Source organism: Ranitomeya variabilis, chromosome 1, assembly GCF_051348905.1.
Source record: "Ranitomeya variabilis isolate aRanVar5 chromosome 1, aRanVar5.hap1, whole genome shotgun sequence".
Lineage (NCBI taxonomy): Eukaryota > Metazoa > Chordata > Amphibia > Anura > Dendrobatidae > Ranitomeya > Ranitomeya variabilis.
This window is the reverse complement of record NC_135232.1, coordinates 487,326,831-487,349,561: the sequence shown is the minus strand read 5'-3', so window position 1 is coordinate 487,349,561 and position 22,731 is coordinate 487,326,831. Positions and strand designations below refer to the sequence as shown.

Here is a 22,731-nt window from a genome sequence, read left to right as displayed (position 1 = left end):
CACCAATACATTTCACAGTCTGGCCTCCAGGGGGAGCTAAGGGTACTATTCATTAGGCCACTCCTCACAGTCTGGTAAAACTGGGGGTTAGGCAGGAAGTTAGGGAGAACGCTGACTGGGTTGGAACCAGGCAACACCTTGTGGCAGAGGGTGTTGTAGGGGAAGATTCGGTAGGGTCCCTGTCAGGGGTGGGATCCTGACAGAGGCCTGGCAATCAGAGAGAAAGCTACGGGACCGCGCCTGCACTTCATAGCGGCGGTGCCCTAAGAAAGGACAAGAAGCGAGATTTATTGTGCTGAGTGAGAAACGAGATCAAAGCAAGAAGGAGAATACCAGTAGGAGTCGTGCTGTAAGATCGAGGCAACATCCTACTGAGGTGCAAACAACCGGCGGCCGGAACGCCGAGGAGGTACAAAGCTCTAAGCCATACTTCAAACCAACGGCAGGACAGTCAGTCACAGGCGGGCTGTCTCACTTAAATCACCTACGCAGACATAGGGGGCAACCTTTGGAGAGGGGCGACTCTAGGGTCCCGGAAGAGCTCCGAGCCTATCAGTCATACGGGTGCGTCCCAACCATAAACACCAGGGAGGGACGCAGGATTAGCAGAAGATCATCTAATCGAGTTGTGAGGGAACACGAGAAACAGACACAACAGTTGTGGGGACTATCCCGTAAGCTCAGCAGGGGAGGACCACAACACATAGCGCTAGTAGGAAGGCACAGATTTCCACCTGCAAATGGAACTCTGGAGGTGCCATCGGACCGGCCGGACTTGCGCAGCCTGGTTAACCGTATTCCGGATTGAGGACTTTGAGACCTTCAGTAAAGAGGTAAAGAGACTGCAACCTGGTGTCCTCGTTATTAACTGCGACCGGCACTACACCGCACTACCAACACCATCCACACCTAACATCTATCATTGTGCGCCCCTCAGCAGGGTCACGGACCGGGTCTAGCCACCGTGACAACCCCAGAGCAGAGACTCAGAGGCCCGGTACCGGGTACCCCTCGGCCCTGCGGCAGTGGGGGCTCTGCATGTGCACTGTAAATAGTTTTTGTCTTTTCAGTATTGAAACAGGAGTCCACATATTTAAATTTAAAAGTGACTTATTTTATTTTTTGAGTTTTCTTATTTTTTATATATTTTGGGAGTTCCTGTGTTTATTGGGTATTTGAAAAAACATATATATATGTTAAATCTAAAATGATTTTACTGAATGTTTATTAATATCAGTCTTTTTTTATGTTTTTATTAGCATCTACACTTGAGTACGGAATTAACATGCAATACAAATGTGTGGGTTACCGAAAGAGTGATTTTCTCTGTTCATATGTAAATAAAAAACCACTGTGTGCTGAATGAATGCATTGCTGAAGTCAGGGACAGTGTGTGGATGTAATGTGCTTGTTATTGATGTAAATAATTAATTTGTTAAAATTGGGTCAAAACCATTATTGGTTTGGGTTATGTTTTTTCTTGAAAAATGTGGAAACATTTAATGACTGATTTTTGATTTTTATTATTAACATGATTTTGTAATTTTTATTGACATTATCGGACTAGAAATTATTATGATAATTATTATGCAAATTTCATTTGATATGAATTTGATGCATTTAATAACTGTGTTTGATATTCTGGAGTTATGTTATATTTCAGTGCATAAGTCCAGACATATGCAATATAAATATGATACACATGTTTTATTGAGTATATAGTTATGATTTAGTATTAGAAATGTTTGCTACCGCAGAAAATGTCAAAGGTTGTTTTGGGCATATTTTATTAGACCAGGTATTTTTTTTTTGTTCATTTGATGAAGGGGTGGAGAAATAAGCCACCAGGACCAGAACTTTTGGACTGAGTTATCATGGACCAAGTTAATGCATGTTGGATTGTTGCTTTGGACTGAAGTTTTTCAAGTGTGACTTTGAATTTCTTTCTAATTGTGCAGTCTGTATCTGTGCCAATGTCCAATTGAGTGCTGAGACCGAGCCCAGATGCTGCTAAGCCGTGATCAGGGTGAACCTCAGAACCGCCAGCTGATAGCAAGCGAGGGGAGAACTAACCCTAGAAGTTTCTGCTAAATGGCGTATAAAGTGAGGCCCTGACCAGCTGCAGCAATAGAAGGGACTCAGCCATGGACACCTGCACCCCCTCACCTGTTGCTTTGAAGAGACGAGGGGTTAATGTCATAAGGGCAGGGGCAGATTATGTTTATGAGTCTGTCCTTTGGCCAACCAGGGAAAGCAGTGAAGTCATCTTGGCCTTAAGGAAAGAGGATGAGGGCACAATAATCCCCGTGCTTTCCCTGCAACGTAGACCAATCTAGATTTGTGGTCTAAAGAAGAAAAGAAGATTTCTGCAAAGATATTTCATTTTCCAGTACCTGTGGTCCATTGTTTTGTTTTTGATTTTTGATTTTTATGTCCATTGTTTTTTGAACCAACGTGATTTTCTATTGGTAGCTAACAAATAAACATATTAGGGAACAATAATGTATAAGGGTTTATGAAAAATGTGCATAGTTTAGTGGTAGGATAATTAATTAAAGTGATTGAAATCAGGGGTGGAATGTGTAGTATATATATATATTTTTAATATGATTTCAACACTCCAATTAATTAATACGAATGATAGAGATATTGATTGGTTTTGTTATATAATATACAGTATATATATGTACTTTCAAAGAGTATAGCAGAAAGCTAATTGAAAACTTGTCCAGACACATGTCAATTGTTCCAAATGGTCAGTCTAAACAAAAGGAATGTAAATGACCCAGTAATTTACATTTAGTGTACACTTTACACTTATCTTCAAAGATGAGAGATCTTCCTAGGCCTACATATGTTGATTAGAGGTCTTAAAGCCCCCAGGGATGCCAGGTGGTGAAATCTTATCTATTTGGCCTTAAGGCTTCAGTACACATACCAGGATATAGAACAAAGCCTCAGATAACATTGAATGGACAGTTTTTAAACATATAAATGGGAGGTATGCCTGGGACAGGGACACAGAGACACAGAGAGAGAGAGTCACAGATTGGGATGAGCGAGGACACTGAGAGAGCAGGCTGATTTGACTCCTACCATTTTAATGTAATGTATGACTATTGATTATGTGTTATTTTGAGTGACTGTTTATATTTATTATCTTTTATTAAGAAAATTCATATTAGTTTATTCAATTGTCGTGTGAGCATTTATTTATTCATCACAATTCTTTGAACCGTAACAAAACAATACAATCTACCAACAGCAGCCCTGCATACACATGCCTTCTGTGTGGCTCCCCTGATGAGTCAAAGGTGACGAAACGTGTCAGAAGAATATTGCTGGGACTTCCCCCATGTTCTAATAGAGGAACAATGTGGTGATGGGAACCCTACCTCTCCTGGTGAGAATGTCCTTTTTTCTCATTTGACTGGAGGAAATATGGGTCATTATTGGTAGATTATATGCATTATACTTGGCTGCATTTTTGTGAGGCGATACCAGTTAAACTATTACTCTGGAGCCTAAAGAAGCACAGCTAGGAGGAAGTCTGAGAGGGCCACCCCACCCAACTCTTTAGCTTTGCTCAGTAAATTATAAGACAATCGGGGTCGTTTATAAGCCCAGATAAATCTAGCTATAGCTGTTTTAAGACTGGAAAAAAGGAGGAGGGCAAATAATGGGGTATGGTCTGGAAAAAGTATAACAAGCAGGGTAGGGGGTCCATTTTAATCGTGTTGATTCTTCCGAATCAACTGGAGCTTATTCCATTTTTCAAGATCCAACTCAGCTTTGATTAATGGACAAAGAATGTTGTCACTGTATAGATGAGAATGATCTGGTGTTATTTTAATATCTAAATAGGTAGGGGAATCTGTTTGTCAGCGAAAGAGAAACGCAACATTTGCTTGAGTTAATCTTGAAATTGCTAAAGAAACCAATTTGGTGTAATAAGCAAAAAAACCTCAATGACATTGTATAAATGTCACATATAGGGCTATGCCATGAGCCAATATATCAACAGACCAAAACAAACCCACTCTAAATTGTATATTTCAAAAAGGAGAAACAAAAGAGCAATCAGGTATAATAAAAATAGAAAATTTATTAATACAAACACCACACAGATTTAATACTACGTAACAACAACAAGTCACAAAATTGGATGCAGGAGGGAACACCATAAAGGAAAAGGGACTCCACAATTTATACCTGGCCACTTTGTGCAAAAAGCTGCATTTAAATAAGGTGCAAGTGCAATACCAAAGTCGCACATGGGCAGCAAGCCTATTCACCCCATAATCACTGTCACAGACATTGTGTCAACAAGTAAATAACACGGGGAATAGATTGCTTTACCGAGGGCAGGGATTCTGGAGTCCTGGACCGGGTGTGAGTGTTTCGATGCGCGTTTCGCGAGTAACAAGACCCCGCTTTCTCAAGGGGAATGCGGATGTTACATAGACAGGACCTTTTATGATCCTTTGAACCGGCACATGATGTATGGCCGGCCAATCACATGAGGAATCTCAGCGCATGCGCACCGTCAGTCCGGAGCTCCCAGCAGATGGAGCAGGGCGTCATTATCGTCACGTGCGCGCGGGGAGGAGGAGCAATCCCCGCTCACACGGACAAGGAAAAAAGACGCGCCGTTGCATAGCAGAGAGCCGGGACCACAGCGCACATGCGCACCCCCACTGTGTCACCAATGAATCACGTGTGCACACAAAGTACAGAAGTGCCACGTACAATACTTTAGAAATATAAGGAATAGCATGCATGTCAATAAATGGGCAGTATAAGATATACATAAACAGGCAAATAAGATATCACATTCAATATTAATCCAATTCCATGCATGTTCATCCGAGTCCGTTTATTTCTTTCATATTTAGTTTTCCCGTGTTTTTGCACATGATATATGTTCCAAAGGTATGAATGATTTCATCACTGAAAAGTCATTGTCAGATAACAAAGGATCATATTGGGTATCCTGCTTAAAACAATAAACAAACAGCAAAAAATAAGTAAACAATAATGAAAAACATAAAAATACAGTTTAAACCAGAAAATAAAAACAGAATAAAAAAAAAAAAAAAGCACACACCCAAGTTCAAGGGGGATAGAGAATTAGATAAATAAGTGCCAAATGTGTGCACACATGATTCATTGGTGACACAGTGGGGGTGCGCATGATGATGTGTGTTAAGGTACCTTCACACGAAACGACTTTACAACGAGAACGACAACGATCCGTGACGTTGCAGCGTCCTGGACAGCGATATCGTTGAGTTTGACACGCAGCAGCGATCTGGATCCTGCTGTGATATCGCTGGTCGTTGAATAAAGTTCAGGACTTTATTTGGTCGTCAGACCGGCGTGTATTGTCAGGTTTGACACCAAAAGCAACGATACCAGCGATGTTTTACGCTGGTAACAAGGGTAAATATCGGGTTACTAAGCGCAGGGCCGCGCTTAGTAACCCGATGTTTACCCTGGTTACCAGCGTAAAAGTAAAAAAAACAAACAGTACATACTCACCTGCGCGTCCCCTGCCGTCCGCTTCCTGCTCTGACTGAGCGCCGGCCCTAAAGTGAAAGTAAAAGCACAGCGGTGACATCACCGCTCTGCTGTTTGGGCCGGCGCTCACACAGTACAGGAAGCGGACGCCGGGGGACACGCAGGTGAGCATGTACTGTTTGTTATTTTTACTTTTACGCTGGTAACCAGGGTAAACATCGGGTTACTAAGCGCGGCCCTGCGCTTAGCAACCCGATGTTTACCCTGGTTACCCGGGGACCTCGGCATCGTTGGTCGCTGGAGAGCGGTCTGTGTGACAGCTCTCCAGCGACCAAACAGCGACGCTGCAGCGATCGGCATCGTTGTCGCTATCGCTGCAGCGTCGCTTCGTGTGAAGGTACCTTTAGCCAGGACCTAGATTATGTAGGAGATGAAAGTGACTAACAGTGCACAACTGAGTCTTAAGTCAAAGAGCTCTCAACAGAGCAGATTAACCCCTGCACTGCCCAAAAAAATGTACACTGTTTAATATGAAGGTGAAGTGCTTTTATTCAGCCCAGGAGTAGGAGAAATCAGACTCTGCTGTCTTCAGGCTCCTCTCTGTCATGGTAAACCCCTTACAGTACTCCCCCTTTTTATGAGGGACCTCCAGAACCTCAGAACTAGGTTTATTAGGGTGTGCCACATGAAAAGAACTGATCAGCCTGGTTGCATGGATGTCACGTTCTCTCTTCAGGACCATATCTCTTCCAGTGTATCAGATACTGAAGCGACCGATGAACTAAGCTAAAATCAACGATCTTCGCTATCTGAAATTCTAAATTTCTATCTACAATGACAGGGGATGGTGGTAGCAATGATGGTACAGAGGACACAATGTGTGTGTTTTTGGAGAAGAGATCGATGATGCGGCTAGCAGAAAAAATTGTGTCCTACCTACGGAGGTGCTATGTACACCTGGGTTTCAAACCTCCCCCAACCACAGCTTCTTAGTTTTCTAGCGGCTGTTTACCATGAAATAGGGAAGGACACATGCCCATGAAATGGCCCTTTCTACCACAGTAAAAACATACTCACCCTTTGCGCCAAAAAACAGACTGCTTTCCAGAACGAGCTGCTGCACCTAATTGTATGGATTCTTCAGATGACTCAGACCAGATTTCCCTTGGCCTTGGACCTCCCGCACATTGGGGTGTCTTCTTATGTCTTTGGTGAAGATCCACCCGGATAGCAAGAGACATGGCTGCCTCAAGGGAAACTGGAGTCTCATACAGAGCTGAGGCATCCTTCATGGTTACTGATAACCCTTCACAGAACTGGCTACGGAGTCCGAGGTCATTCCACTTAGTGTCCATGGATCACCTCTGAAACTTGGAGCAATATTCATCCTCTGACCGGTCTCCCTGCTGAAAATGACGTAGTATAGACTCAGTCAGCATGACGCCGTTGGGGTCATTGTATATATTACAAAGCACCAGAAAAAATTCCTACACATTCTGGAGTGACTGGGAATCAGACAGGAGAGAAAATGCCCATGCTTGTGGGTCACCCTGAAGGAGTGAGATCACTATCTCCACCCATTGCTCCTGGATTCCTGAGGAACAAGGACATAACCTGAAGTGTAGTTTACAGGCCTCACTGAAAATAACAAACTTGTCACACCCCCCAGGAAACCTGTCATGCAAAACGTTTCTGCCACTGTTTTGTAAATATGTAACCTTTTAAGGGTAACATAAAAGTTTAATGAGTTTCACAGATTACGTCAAGACAGCAAAGTGATAACTGTGAAGTACAATAATAAAAACAGTTTTACAATGTGGTCCATGTTAGCAGTGTACATTTATAACAACTATCTCAAACCATCTTATTGACTTTTGTGACATGACCAAATATAGGGGAGAAGAAGAGGAGGAGGGAATATGAGAGAAATAGAGAAAAGATAGAAGAGGATGGTAACAAAGGTTAGAGTTGGGAGGGGGATCCAGGGAAGAAGTGAAGCGGAAGAGGAGTAAGAGAGGGGAATAAGATAGCTGTGAAGGATGAGGGAGATTCCATTTTGGATTTATTAATTCAGGCCCAGTATATAGTCCAGAGATCTTCCTCCACTCCTGAAGTGCACATAGGACAGTAGGGGGTCCTAGCTCTGCTCCTCCTTGCCTTCAATAACATGCGGCCTCTAATTCCCTGGCTAAATGGTGAAGTTCTGTAATTTTGGGGATTTGTGTACTTATCTCAAGGGTGGGGGGGGGCCCCACCCTTGAGATAAGTACACAAATCCCCAAAATTACAGAACTTCACCATTTAGCCAGGGAATTAGAGGCCGCATGTTATTGAAGGCAAGGAGGAGCAGAGCTAGGACCCCCTACTGTCCTATGTGCAAGGTGGCCAACATCAAAGGAAGCTCTAGACCGAGCATCACCGACACCTAGAGATGAATTATGAGAGTACCATGAAAGCGTAGACACTGAGGCACCAACACCAAGAGATGAATTACGAGAATACCGTGCATATCAAGAGTAAATCCAATATACCATCAGAACCCTGGGAGCCCTCCGAACACACCCCAGTGTCTCAAATTTCCCTAGCTGTCTGATACTGAGCTATCAAGACTGGTCCTCCAGAACCACTTAGCCGACCCAAGTTTGGACTCTCCATATTGGTCCAGCCCCAACAAACCCGTTGAGACATCAGTCGTCCCATTTTGACCTTCCCCTAGGAAGTTGTGACCCATCCTGGATATTGGGAATTATTTCAGCTAGGAGGTCAAGGGAGAATTCAGTCCAGCCCAGAGGGGCGGTGGCAAATATGGGAGGAGGCAAGCTAGGGGTTAAAAGCTAGCCACACACCTTTAGCCTTTGTCATTGTTCTGCCATGAAAGCCGCATCATGTCATGCGTGGAGACGGACCAGAAACCAAATGTCACGGACACCGATTCGGACTCACCATGTGAGCCTGTGCGCGTGTCTGGGCACAATCTGGGGGGTGCTCTTGGATTCCTACCGTGCCGTGTGGCCGCTGTTGTGAGTGCGCCATAGGTGAGCAGGACCTGTGGCACGTGACCACCAGGTAGTGGCTGGAGGCAGAGCCATGCCCCAAACCCCTGAGGACACTAGCGCGTGCTGGCAGAGACAAGAGGAGTGTCAGGTAAGCTGAGGTCAGATGAGAGGACTGCGCGGTAACTGGAGGGAAAGTCAAATAGCATAGTAAAAAGTGAGCCGAGGTCAGAAGCCAGAAAGAGCAACGTGGTATAAGAGCGACAAACTAACGGAAAGTCAGGGGATGTAGCCGAGGTCAAAACCAGGAGGGACACAGGATGTACAGGATCAGAAGGCAGATATCAAATGGGAAACAGACCGGGTCATACACAAGCAAGCATAAGAGAACAGGCAGTACACAGAGATATATGGGGGTCAGTTGCTCAGCCGAGAACAGAAGTATCACTGATGAAGATCTCAACACAGGCGTGCACATATAGTCTGCCCAAATTCAAAGGGAGGTCACACAGAATTAACCCAAAGAGGACGTACAACGGTATCCCGTCCATGATCATGACACTAAGAAGGTGCCTGTGGATATGAGAGATTCCTTCCATCCACAAATTATAAGAAATGGTAACGTGACACATATAGCTAACCGTTATTCCCAACCTGTACCTGAGCGTAAGCACCAGCTGGAGATGGCTCGGCACCGGTCCCCATCGGACACTTCAGGAAATCAAATCTTTCAAAGTCCACTCTGAGGACATCCGTGTGTTAGAAAAAGACATAGACCTGGACTCATTTCTGCTGGCCTTTGAGCAGACCTGCCACCAACACCATCTGGCCCTGGATCAGTGGGCCAAGTACCTGACCCCCTTTTGTGGGGTAAGTCCCTGTATATCCTGGGGGACTTACATGTGTGGGAGGAGCAGGACTACGACAGCATCAAACAGGCCCTGATCCAGCAGTTCAACCTCACCCCGAAGTCTTACCGCAGGGAGTTCCAGAGCCTGCAGAGGGGCCCAAAGGACACCTCGGCTGACCACATGTCAGCCCTTATGAGAGCTGCCAAGCACTGGGCCAAGGGTCTGGAGCTCTCCACCTGCAAGGTGATTCAGGAGCTGCTTGTCACAGAACAATTCCCATGGAACTGCCCTGAGGACCTCCATGACCGTGACCGGAAACCAAAAGGGGCCTCTGATACAACAGCCGAAGAATACGCCAACAAAGAGGGATGCCAGCAGCACCTGAAGAGGGGGTAAGACCAATCCTGCCCCTGTTTGCCCTGACCCTAGAATGTAGGTGGCACACCCCTCTGCTCCCCTCTCCAGGTCAGGGGAAGAACACCGCCGATGTCATCATTACAACCAACCAGGATACTTCAAGGCCATGTGTCTCCAGCGCAAGAAAACTTCCAGTGTTTTGTGTGTGTGAGGGGGTGGTGGTAGGTCCTTTGACAATTACCAACCCATCACCATCGGCCGCGCAGCAGTCATGGGACTGTGGGACACTGTTGCTAAGATGACCCTTGTACACCTGAGGTTGTGTCTACCCAGGATTTGGTACCCGGAAAGATTCTTTCAGTCTCTGGGATTAGAGGCGTTGAACTGTCGCTGCCCATTGCAATGGTGTATTTGGACTGGAGCGCCAGGAGAGGAATGAGGGAGGTGGGGGTATCTGCAAATATTCCCGCTAATGTTTTGCTTGGGACTGATTAGGTGTGGCTAGTATCCCAGTATGTAGCCACTGAACCTCCAAGTTCGGCTTCCATAGACTGTCTTGAAATGTCCACTGCTAATGATGTTGATGTATTGAACGTGCCTCCTGCTGTGGAGGGGAAGCAAAATCTGAAACTTTCCCATACAGTGACACTACATGCACAGGGAATACAGCTGTGAAATGTGAGAGGTGTGAAGATGCCCTCAGGTGTGATCAGCCAGAGTGCTGGGATCTATTGTCCTCTAGTGGAAAAGACAGGGGGCATCGAGCTGCACAGGGGGGAGACTCAGAGTTGAAGGGGGGCTGCCATGGGAAGTGCAGGGCCACAACTCCCACAAGAGAGATTGGGAGCAATACCTCCCACACCTGTTATTTGCCTACAGGGAGGTTCTACAGGCCTCAACAGGGTTCACCCCCTTTGAGCTCTTGCATAGACAAAGTGCGCAGGGGCCCCTAGCTCTGGTGAAAGAGGCATGGTATGGGCACTTGACCATGGAGTTTCGATCATCGAGTATGTTGTGCGCTTCCAGGACAAGATCATGGCCTTGACCAGACAGGCGCATGGCAATATAGCCCAGGCTTAGAATGACCAGACGCATTGGTCCGACCAGAATGCTTTTGAGAGAAAATACCAGGTGGGTCAAAAAGTGTGGGTACTGGTCCCCATACCACAGAACAAGATTCAGGCCGAGGAAGGTCCATACCTCGTGCACCAACAGATCGATGTCGTCTCTTACCTGATCACCCTGGACCACGCCCGTGGAAGGAGGAATGGCTTCCACATGAACATGATGAAGGCCCATCATGAGGTCTGCGCCCTCGCTGTGTGCAACCTTCCCGATGAAGGAGAGGCAGAAACCCTCCTGGATCTACTCACCTAGGCCAAGGCAGGTGGATCTATTGAGGATGTGAAAGTTGGCAACAAGCTCTCGGAGGACCAACCGTCCCAGCTGGGGGTCACCCTACACCCTTTCCGGGGGCTGCTCAGCAGCCTGCCCAGAAGGACTGAGACAGCCATCCATAACATGAACTCCGGGAATCACCCCCTGATCCTGCGTTCAGTATATCGGGTCTCTCTCGAGGTGCAGCAGCACATGCACCAAGAGATTGATGAAATGCTGAAACTGAGGGTGATTCAAGCATCCAGCAGCACATGGGCTTTGCACGTAGTCCTCTTCCCCATAAAGGACTTAACAACCCAGTTCTAAGTGGACTACAGGGGGCTCAACGCTGTGGCGGTCACAGATGCATTACCCATACCATGCATCGATGACCTTCTCGACCAGTTGGCCGGGGCTAAGTACCTGACAATGATGGATCTGAGCCAAGGATATTGGCAGATTCCCCGGACCCATGAGGCACGGGAACACACTGCCTTTATTACCCCTTTTTGACTGTACGAGTCCATCGTGATGCTGTCATTGTTACGGAACTACAACATAGGACTAGGGTAGAAGGGTGAAAACTAGGGTTGAGCGAAACGGATCTGTCATTTTCATAAGTCGCCGACTTTTGGCAAAGTCGGGTTTCATGAAACCTGACCAAATCCCAGCGTGGGATCGGCCATGCAGTACACGATCTTCGCACCAAAGTCGCGTTTCATATGATGCTTAAAGCGCCATTTCTCAGCCAATGAAGGTGCACGCAGAGTGTGGGCAGCGTGATGACATAGGTCCTGGTCCCCACCATCTTAGAGAAGGGCATGGCAGTGATTGGCTTGCTTTCTGCGACATCACAGGGGATATAAAGGGGCGTTCCTGCCAACTGCCATCTTACTGCTGTGTTGTGAATTCCATTTCTCAGACTCCCTCCTGTGGTCATGAATGGTACTTTGGTTAGTTCTGCTCTTGGACTCCCTCTGGTGGCTTTGAGCGGAACTGCTGGTCTCTGAGGTTTGCTTCCTCAGCTGCCCTCGTTTATTGTTATGCTGGCTTCCCTATTTAACTCTACTCAGATCGTTACTTCATGCCAGCTGTCAATTTTTCAGTACTGGTTCAGATCTTTCTTGGACTTCTCTGAGGACCTGTCTACTCCAGCAGAAGCTAAGTCCCTGCTAGTTCATTTGTTGTTACTGCTGCCTGAATATATTTCTTAGTACTGCTAAATTCTAGTCCAGCTTGCTATCATGATATTTCCTTGCTAGCTGGAAGCTCTGGGAGTGCAGAGTTGCGCCTCCACACCGTGAGTCGGTGTGGGGGTCTTTTTGCATACACTGCGTGGTTTTTGTAGTTTTTTGTGCTGACCGCATAGTTTCCTTTTCTATCCTCTGACTATTTAGTGAAGTCTGGCCTCCTTTGCTAATACCTGTTTCATTCCTGTGTTTGTGACTTTCCTCTTAACTCACAGTTAATATATGTGGGGGCTGCCTTTGCCTTTTGGGAATTTCTCTGAGGCAAGGTTAGGCTTCTATTTCTATCTTTAGGGGTAGTAAGCTCTTAGGCTGTGAAGAGGCATCTAGGGAGAGGTAGGTACGCTCCACGGCTATTTCTAGTGTGTGTGATAGGAGTAGGGTTTGCGGTCAGCAGAGTTCCCACTTTCCCAGAGCTTGTTCCGATTACTAGTTTACTCATCAGGTCATTCCGGGTGCTCCTAACCACCAGGTCCATAATAGTACAGCTGGCCCACAAAGTGTTAATGCATCTCAAAAGAGGGATAAGAGAAGTTCTGAACCCATTTTTTTTCTCTGCAGTGTGTTTTGTGTCTCTTTTCCCCTTAATCTCTGGGTGGTTCAGGACTCAGGTGTAGATATGGATATTCAAGGTCTGTCCTCTTGTGTGGATCAACTCGCTGCAAGGGTCCAAAGCATTCAAGATTATGTAGTTCAGAATCCGATGTTAGAGCCTAGAATTCCAATTCCTGATTTGTTTTCTGGGGATAGATCTAAGTTTCTGAATTTCAAAAATAATTGTAGACTGTTTCTTGCTTTGAAACCCTGCTCCACTGGTGACCCCATTCAGCAAGTAAAGATTATTATTTCTTTGTCACGTGGCGACCCTCAAGACTGGGCATTCTCCCTTGCGCCAGGAGATCCTACATTGCTTAATGTAGATGCATTTTTTCTGGCGCTTGGATTGCTTTATGATGAACCGAATTCAGTGGATCAGGCAGAGAAAACCTTGCTGGCTTTGTGTCAGGGTCAGGATGAAGCGGAGGTATATTGTCAGAAGTTTAGAAAGTGGTCTGTGCTCACTCAATGGAATGATAGTGCCCTGGCAGCAATTTTTAGAAAGGGTCTCTCTGAGGGCCTTAAGGATGTTATGGTGGGCTTCCCCACGCCTGCTGGTCTGAATGAATCAATGTCCTTGGCCATTCAAATTGATCGGCGTTTGCGTGAGCGCAAGCTTGTGCACCATTTGGCGGTGTCCTCTCAGCAGAGGCCTGAGCTTATGCAATGTGATAGGACTTTGACCAGAACTGAACGGCAAGAACACAGACGTCAGAATCGGCTGTGTTTTTACTGTGGTGACCCTACTCATGCTATATCTGATTGTCCTAAGCGCACTAAGCGGTTCGCTAGGTCTGTCATCATTGCAACTGTACAGCCTAAATTTCTTTTGTCTGTTACTTTGATTTGCTCTCTGTCGTCCTACTCGGTTATGGCATTTGTGGATTCGGGCGCTGCCCTGAATTTGATGGACTTGGAGTTTGCCAGGCGTTGTGGTTTTTTCCTGGAGCCTATTCCATTAAGAGGAATTGATGCTACGCCTTTGGCCAGGAATAAACCTCAGTACTGGACTCAGTTGACCATGTGCATGGCTCCTTCACATCAGGAAGATATTCGCTTTTTGGTGTTGCATAATTTGCATGATGTGGTCGTGTTGGGTTTGCCATGGCTACAGATTCATAATCCAGTATTGGATTGGAAATCAATATCTGTGTCTAGTTGGGGTTGTCAAGGGGTACATGGCGATGTTCCGATGATGTCAATTTCTTCATCCACTCCTTCTGATGTCCCTGAGTTTCTGTCGGATTACCGGGATGTATTTGATGAGCCCAAATCCAGTATCCTACCCCCTCATAGGGATTGTGATTGTGCTATAAATTTGATCCCTGGTAGTAAGTTTCCTAAGGGCCGACTTTTCAATTTATCCGTGCCAGAACACGCCGCTATGCGGAGTTATATAAAGGAATCCTTGGAGAAAGGGCATATTCGCCCGTCTTCATCACCGTTGGGAGCAGGGTTCTTTTTTGTGGCCAAGAAGGATGGTTCTCTGAGACCCTGTATAGACTACCGCCTTCTCAATAAAATCACGGTCAAATTTCAGTACCCTTTGCCTCTGTTGTCTGATTTGTTTGCTCGGATTAAGGGGGCTAGTTGGTTCACCAAGATAGATCTTCGAGGGGCGTATAACCTTGTGCGTATTAAACAGGGCGATGAATGGAAAACAGCATTTAATACGCCCGAGGGCCATTTTGAATACCTGGTGATGCCATTCGGGCTTTCTAACACTCCATCTGTGTTTCAGTCCTTTATGCATGACATTTTCCAAAAGTATCTGGATAGATTCATGATTGTATATTTGGATGATATTTTGGTCTTTTCAGATGATTGGGAGTCTCATGTGAAACAGGTCAGAATGGTATTCCAGGTCCTTCGTGCTAATTCCTTGTTTGTGAAGGGGTCTAAATGTCTCTTCAGAGTTCAGAAGGTTTCCTTTTTGGGCTTCATTTTTTCCCCTTCTACTATCGAGATGGATCCTGTTAAAGTTCAGACCATTTATGATTGGACTCAGCCTACATCTGTGAAGAGTCTTCAGAAATTCCTGGGCTTTGCTAATTTTTACCGTTGCTTCATCGCTAATTATTCTAGTGTGGTTAAACCTTTGACTGATTTGACAAGGAAGGGTGCTGATGTTGTGAATTGGTCCTCTGCGGCCGTGGAGGCTTTTCAGGAGCTGAAACGTCATTTTTCTTCGGCCCCTGTGTTGCGTCAGCCAGATGTTTCGCTCCCTTTTCAAGTTGAGGTTGATGCTTCTGAGATTGGAGCAGGGGCTGTTTTGTCTCAAAGAAGTTCTGATGGCTCTGTGATGAAGCCATGTGCCTTCTTTTCTAGAAAGTTTTCGCCTGCCGAGCGTAATTATGATGTTGGCAATCGGGAGCTGCTGGCTATGAAGTGGGCATTCGAGGAGTGGTGACATTGGCTTGAGGGAGCCAAGCACCGCGTGGTGGTCTTGACAGATCACAAGAATTTGACTTATCTCGAGTCTGCCAAGCGGTTGAATCCTAGACAGGCAAGATGGTCACTGTTTTTCTCCTGTTTCGATTTTGTGGTCTCATACCTTCCAGGTTCTAAGAATGTGAAGGCTGATGCCCTTTCTAGGAGTTTTGTGCCTGATTCTCCGGGAGTCCCTGAGCCAGCTGGTATTCTTAAAGAGGGGGTAATTCTGTCTGCCATCTCCCCTGATTTGCGGCGGGTGCTGCAGGAGTTTCAGGCTGATAGACCTGACCATTGTCCAGCGGAGAGACTGTTTGTCCCTGATAGATGGACTAGCAGAGTTATTTCTGAGGTTCATTGCTCGGTGTTGGCTGGTCATCCTGGGATTTTTGGTACCAGGGATTTGGTGGCTAGGTCCTTTTGGTGGCCTTCCTTGTCACGGGATGTGCGTTCTTTTGTGCAGTCTTGTGGGACTTGTGCTCGGGCCAAGCCCTGCTGTTCTCGTGCCAGTGGGTTGCTTTTGCCCTTGCCGGTCCCGAAAAGGCCCTGGACGCATGTTTCCATGGATTTTATTTCAGATCTTCCTGTCTCTCAAAGGATGGCTGTCATCTGGGTGGTTTGTGATCGCTTTTCTAAGATGGTCCATTTGGTACCCTTGCCTAAATTACCTTCCTCCTCTGATTTGGTGCCATTGTTCTTTCAGCATGTGGTTCGTTTGCATGGCATTCCGGAGAACATTGTGTCGGACAGAGGGTCCCAGTTTGTCTCTAGGTTTTGGCGTTCCTTTTGTGCTAAGATGGGCATTGATTTGTCTTTTTCTTCGGCTTTCCATCCTCAGACAAATGGCCAAACCGAACGAACCAACCAGACTTTGGAAACCTATCTGAGATGCTTTGTTTCTGCTGATCAGGATGATTGGGTGACTTTTTTGCCATTGGCTGAGTTCGCCCTTAATAATCGGGCTAGTTCGGCTACTTTGGTTTCGCCTTTTTTTTGCAATTCTGGTTTTCATCCTCGTTTTTCTTCAGGGCAGGTTGAGCCTTCTGACTGTCCTGGTGTGGATTCTGTGGTGGACAGATTGCAGCAAATTTGGACTCACGTGGTGGACAATCTGACGTTGTCCCAGGAGAAGGTTCAACGTTTCGCTAACCGCTGTCGTTGTGTTGGTCCTCGACTTTGTGTTGGGGATTTGGTTTGGTTATCTTCTCGTTATGTTCCTATGAAGGTTTCTTCTCCTAAGTTTAAGCCTCGTTTCATTGGTCCTTATAAGATTTCTGAAATTCTCAACCCTGTGTCATTTCGTTTGGTCCTTCCAGCTTCCTTTGCCATCCATAATGTGTTCCATAGGTCGTTGTTGCGGAGATATGTGGCGCCTATGGTTCCCTCCGTTGATCCTCCTGCTCCAGTGTTGGTTGAGGGGGAGTTGGAGTATGTGGTGGAAAAAATTTTGGATTCTCGTATTTCGAGACGGAAGCTCCTGTACCTGGTTAAGTGGAAGGGCTATGGTCAGCAGGATAATTCTTGGGTTGTTGCCTCCGATGTCCATGCTGCCGATTTAGTTCGTGCCTTTCGTTTGGCTCATCCTGATCGGCCTGGGGGCCCTGGTGAGGGTTCGGTGACCCCTCCTCAAGGGGGGGGGTACTGTTGTGAATTCCATTTCTCGGACTCCCTCCTGTGGTCATGAATGGTACTTTGGTTAGTTCTGCTCTTGGACTCCCTCTGGTGGCTTTGAGCGGAACTGCTGGTCTCTGAGGTTTGCTTCCTCAGCTGCCCTCGTTTATTGTTATGCTGGCTTCCCTATTTAACTCTACTCAGATCGTTACTTCATGCCAGCTGTCAATTTTTCAGTACTGGTTCAGATCTCTCTTGGACTTCTCTGAGGACCTGTCTACTCCAGCAGAAGCTAAGTCCCTGCTAGTTCATTTGTTGTTACTGCTGCCTGAATATATTTCTTAGTACTGCTAAATTCTAGTCCAGCTTGCTATCATGATATTTCCTTGCTAGCTGGAAGCTCTGGGAGTGCAGAGTTGCGCCTCCACACCGTGAGTCGGTGTGGGGGTCTTTTTGCATACACTGCGTGGTTTTTGTAGTTTTTTGTGCTGACCGCATAGTTTCCTTTTCTATCCTCTGACTATTTAGTGAAGTCTGGCCTCCTTTGCTAATACCTGTTTCATTCCTGTGTTTGTGACTTTCCTCTTAACTCACAGTCAATATATGTGGGGGCTGCCTTTGCCTTTTGGGAATTTCTCTGAGGCAAGGTTAGGCTTCTATTTCTATCTTTAGGGGTAGTTAGCTCTTAGGCTGTGAAGAGGCATCTAGGGAGAGTTAGGTACGCTCCACGGCTATTTCTAGTGTGTGTGATAGGAGTAGGGTTTGCGGTCAGCAGAGTTCCCACTTTCCCAGAGCTTGTTCCGATTACTAGTTTACTCATCAGGTCATTCCGGGTGCTCCTAACCACCAGGTCCATAACACTGCTGCTGATCTGAGCATAGGGAGAGGATGCTGCCGCTTCGTCAGAAGCAGGGATAGCGTTAGGCAGGGTAAATTAACCCCCAAACCGCTTGTGCTGTAGCGATTTCCACTGTCCAACACCACCTTTTCTTTGCAGGGACAGTGGAGGCAAGATTTCTGTGCAACAACTCTGTAGCTTATAAGGCTCCCTGATCGCTGCGTTGCTGTGTGTACGCCACTGTGCAAATCCTGTTGCTCCTTCTTTTCTGCATAGCTATCTTGTTTGTTTGTCCTCATTTTTTGTGTGCAGCAGTCCTTTTTATTGCTTCCTGCCATACTTTTAAGAGACTATTGTAGGGAAATAGTAATTGTAGTACAGTCCCTTTTTTTTTTTAATATCTTCCAGCCACTTTCAGCCCCTGAAACTGTGTAGTGTAAAACAGTGGGCCTGTATTTTTCTGCACTGTCCCACACCTAAGAAGGGAGATTTATATTGCCAATCAGTGCATCTGTGCCAGTGCTGTCTGTGGTATCTCTGTCAGTCATTTTGTGCCACAGAAACTATACTGTGATATAGTGGGCCTGATTAAATCACTTGTCTCCCATAAAAAAAATAAAAATAAAGGGAGAATAATCTTGCCAAATCTGTGCATCTGTGCCAGTGCTGTCTGTGGTATCTGTCATTCATTTTGTGCCACAGAAACTATACTGTGATATAGTGGGCCTGATTAAATCACTTGTCTCCCATATAAATAAAAAAATTAAAATAAAGGGAGAATAATATTGCCAAATCTGTGCATCTGTGCCAGTGCTGTCTGTGGTATCTGTCATTCATTTTGTGCCACAGAAAATATACTGTGGTATAGTGGGCCTGATTAAATCACTTGTCTCCCATATAAATAAAAATAATTAAAATAAAGGGAGAATAATATTGCCAAATCTGTGCATCTGTGCCAGTGCTGTCTGTGGTATCTGTCATTCATTTTGTGCCACAGAAACTATACTGTGATATAGTGGGCCTGATTAAATCACTTGTCTCCCATATAAATAAAAAAATTAAAATAAAGGGAGAATAATATTGCCAAATCTGTGCATCTGTGCCAGTGCTGTCTGTGGTATCTGTCATTCATTTTGTGCCACAGAAAATATACTGTGGTATAGTGGGCCTGATTAAATCACTTGTCTCCCATATAAATAAAAATAATTAAAATAAAGGGAGAATAATATTGCCAAATCTGTGCATCTGTGCCAGTGCTGTCTGTGGTATCTGTCATTCATTTTGTGCCACAGAAAATATACTGTGATATAGTGGGCCTGATTAAATCACTTGTCTCCCATATAAATAAAAATAATTGAAATAAAGGGAGAATAATATTGCCAAATCTGTGCATCTGTGCCAGTGCTGTCTGTGGTATCTGGCAGTCATTTTGTGCCACAGAAACTATACTGTGATATAGTGGGCCTGATTTTTTCCTGCATTCTCCCACACATAAAGAGGGAGATTTCTATTGCCAGTGTGTGCATCTGCGTGCATCAGTCCTGTTCGTGGCATATCTGCCAGCCTCTTTCTGCCAATCAAACTGTGTAGTGTAATCCAGTGGGCCTGATTTTTCCCTGCATTCTCCCACACATAAAGAGGGAGATTTCTATTGCCAGTGTGTGCATCTGCGTGCGTCAGTCCTGTTCGTGGCATATCTGCCAGCCTCTTTCTGCCAATCAAACTGTGTAGTGTAATACAGTGGGCCTGATTTTTTCCTGCATTCCCCCACACATAAAAAAGGGAGATTTAAATTCACAACAAGTTTGCGTACACCTTCTACCTGGTTGTACAGGACCACATAAGGCCGGGGTCACAAATGCGTGTTTTACGGACGTAAGAGCGCAGAAACTACGTCCGTAAAACTCGCATTACATACGGCACAATGATTCTCAATGGGGCTGCTCCTATTAGCCGTATATTACGGTTCAGTATTATACGGCTTTCTACGGCCGTACAAAATCGCAGCATGCTGCGCTTGTCAGCGTATTGCGCAAAAAAATCGCCAATGAAAGTCTATGGGGGCGAGAAAAATACGGATTCCACACGGACCAGCAGTGTGACTTGCGAGAAATACGCAGCAGTGTTAGTGAAAAGTCGGTAATTCAGTTGCCGGCTTTTCATTTCTCCTGCACAAACCCGACAGGATATGAGACATGGTTTTCATACAGTAAACCATCTCATATCCCCTTTTTTTTGCATATTCCACACTACTAATGTTAGTAGTGTGTATGTGCAAAATTTCAGCGCTGTAGCTGCTAAAATAAAGGGTTAAATGGCGGAAAAAATTGGCGTGGGCTCCCGCGCAATTTTCTCCGCCAGAATGGTAAAGCCAGTGACTGAGGGCAGATATTAATAGCCAGGAGAGGGTCCATGGTTATTGCCCCCCCCGTGGATACAAACATCTGCCCCCAGCCACCCCAGAAAAGGCACATCTGGAAGATGCGCCTATTCTGGCACTTGGCCACTCTCTTCCCACTCCCTGTAGTGGTGGGATATGGGTTAATGAAGGGTTAATGCCACCTTGCTATTGTAAGGTGACATTAAGCCAGATTAATAATGGAGAGGCGTCAATTATGACACCTATCCATTATTAATCCAATTGTTTGAAAGGGTTAAAAAAACACACACACACATGATTCAAAAGTATTTTAATGAAATAAACACAGCGGTTGTTGTAATAATTTATTGCTCTCTCAATCCATTTCCAGGCCCTCGCTTGGCAAAATAATAAACGCACAAGATACATACCTTCTGGTGAACCGTCTCGTCCCACGAGGTAATCCATCTGAAGGGGTTAACTAATATTACAGGCAGGAGCCCTGCTAATGCAGCGGTGTGCTCCTGCTTGTAATTCCCCGGCGAATGAATGAAATGTAGGTCATTGACCTACATTTCCTTCAGTCGCGGTGATGCGCCCCCTGGTGGATGTCCTCATATGACCTGGAGCGTGAGAAAAAGTTCCCAGGCTGCAGTTCATGAGAACATCCAGCAGAGGGCGCCTCACCGCGACTCAATGTAAGTACAGATCCAGCTTTCCTTTCAGCACCCGGGGGATTACAGGCATGAGCGAGTGGTTTATCGCAGCTCGTGCCTGTAATATTAGTTAACCCCTTCAGATGGATTACTTCGTGGGACGTGACGTTTCAGCTGAGGGTATGTATCTTGTGCGTTTATTATTTTGCCAAGCGAGGGCCTGGAAATGGATTGAGAGAACAATAAATTATTAAAACAACCGCTGTGTTTATTTCATTAAAACACTTTTGAATCATGTGTGTGTGTGTTTTTTTAACCCTTTCAAACAATTGGATTAATAATGGATAGGTGTCATAATTGACGCCTCTCCATTATTAATCTGGCTTAATGTCACCTTACAATAGCAAGGTGGCATTAACCCTTCATTACCCCATATCCCACCGCTACAGGGAGTGGGAAGAGAGTGGCCAAGTGCCAGAATAGGCGCATCTTCCAGATGTGCCTTTTCTGGGGTGGCTGGGGGCAGATGTTTGTAGCCACGGGGGGGGCCAATAACCGTGGACCCTCTCCTGGCTAGTAATATCTGCCCTCAGTCACTGGCTTTACTACTCTGGCGGAGAAAATTGCGCGGGAGCCCACGCCAATTTTTTCCGCCATTTAACCCTTTATTTTAGCAGCTACAGCGCTGAAATTTTGCACATACACACTACTAACATTAGTAGTGTGGAATATGCAAAAAAAAAGGGGATATGAGATGGTTTACTGTATGTAAACCATGTCTCATATCCTGTCAGGTTTGTGCAGGAGAGAGCAAAAGCCGGCAATTGAATTACCGACTTTTCACAGATATCGCGCTGAATGAAATATAAATACAGACTATATATATATGTGTCTCAATTAGTGTTGAGCATTCCGATACCGCAAGTATCGGGTATCGGCCGATACTTGCGGGTATCGGAATTCCGATACCGAGATCCGATACTTTTGTGGTATCGGGTATCGGTATCGAAACAACATTAATGTAAAAATGTGTAAAAGAGAGAATTAAAATAAAAAATATTGCTATACTCACCTCTCCGACGCAGCCTGCACCTTACCGAGGGAAGCGGCAGCGTTCTTTGTTTAAAATTCGCGCTTTTCTTTCCTTTACGTGAAGTCCCGGCTTGTGATTGGTTGCGTCGCAGTCACATGGGCGACGCAACCAATCACAAGCCGTGACGTCACGGGAGGCTGGACATGCGCGCATTTTAAAATGAGCGCTTGTCCAGCCTCCCGTGACGTCCCGGCTTGTGATTGGTTGCATCGCGGTCAACCAATCACAAGCCGGGAGGCTGGACACGCGCGCATTTTAAAATGAGCGCTTGTCCAGCCTCCCGTGACGTCCCGGCTTGTGATTGGTTGCATCGCGGTCAACCAATCACAAGCCGGGAGGCTGGACACGCGCACATTTTAAAATGAGCGCTTGTCCAGCCTCCCGTGACGTCCCGGCTTGTGATTGGTTGCATCGCGGTCAACCAATCACAAGCCGGGAGGCTGGACAAGCGCTCATTTTAAAATGCGCGCGTGTCCAGCCTCCCGGCTTGTGATTGGTTGACCGCGATGCAACCAATCACAAGCCGGGACGTCACGGGAGGCTGGACAAGCGCTCATTTTAAAATGCGCGCGTGTCCAGCCTCCCGGCTTGTGATTGGTTGACCGCGATGCAACCAATCACAAGCCGGGACGTCACGGGAGGCTGGACAAGCGCTCATTTTAAAATGCGCGCGTGTCCAGCCTCCCGTGACGTCACGGCTTGTGATTGGTTGCGTCGCCCATGTGACTGCGACGCAACCAATCACAAAGCCGGGACGTAATTTTAAAATCCTTAAGGGCCTGAAATTACGTCACGGCTTGCT

General features: G+C 46.0%; 1 long non-coding RNA gene across 1 annotated transcript in view; it reads left to right on the top strand.

Annotated features, from left to right (window-relative positions):
• The first annotated feature begins 280 nt into the window (after positions 1–280).
• LOC143765289 (uncharacterized) overlaps positions 281–22,731 on the top strand; it is a 135,209-nt gene continuing 112,758 nt past the window's right edge. The window contains exons 1-2 of the long non-coding RNA XR_013213357.1: positions 281–833; positions 3,266–3,403. This is a non-coding gene — a long non-coding RNA (uncharacterized LOC143765289). The remainder of the gene's footprint in view (positions 834–3,265; positions 3,404–22,731) is intronic.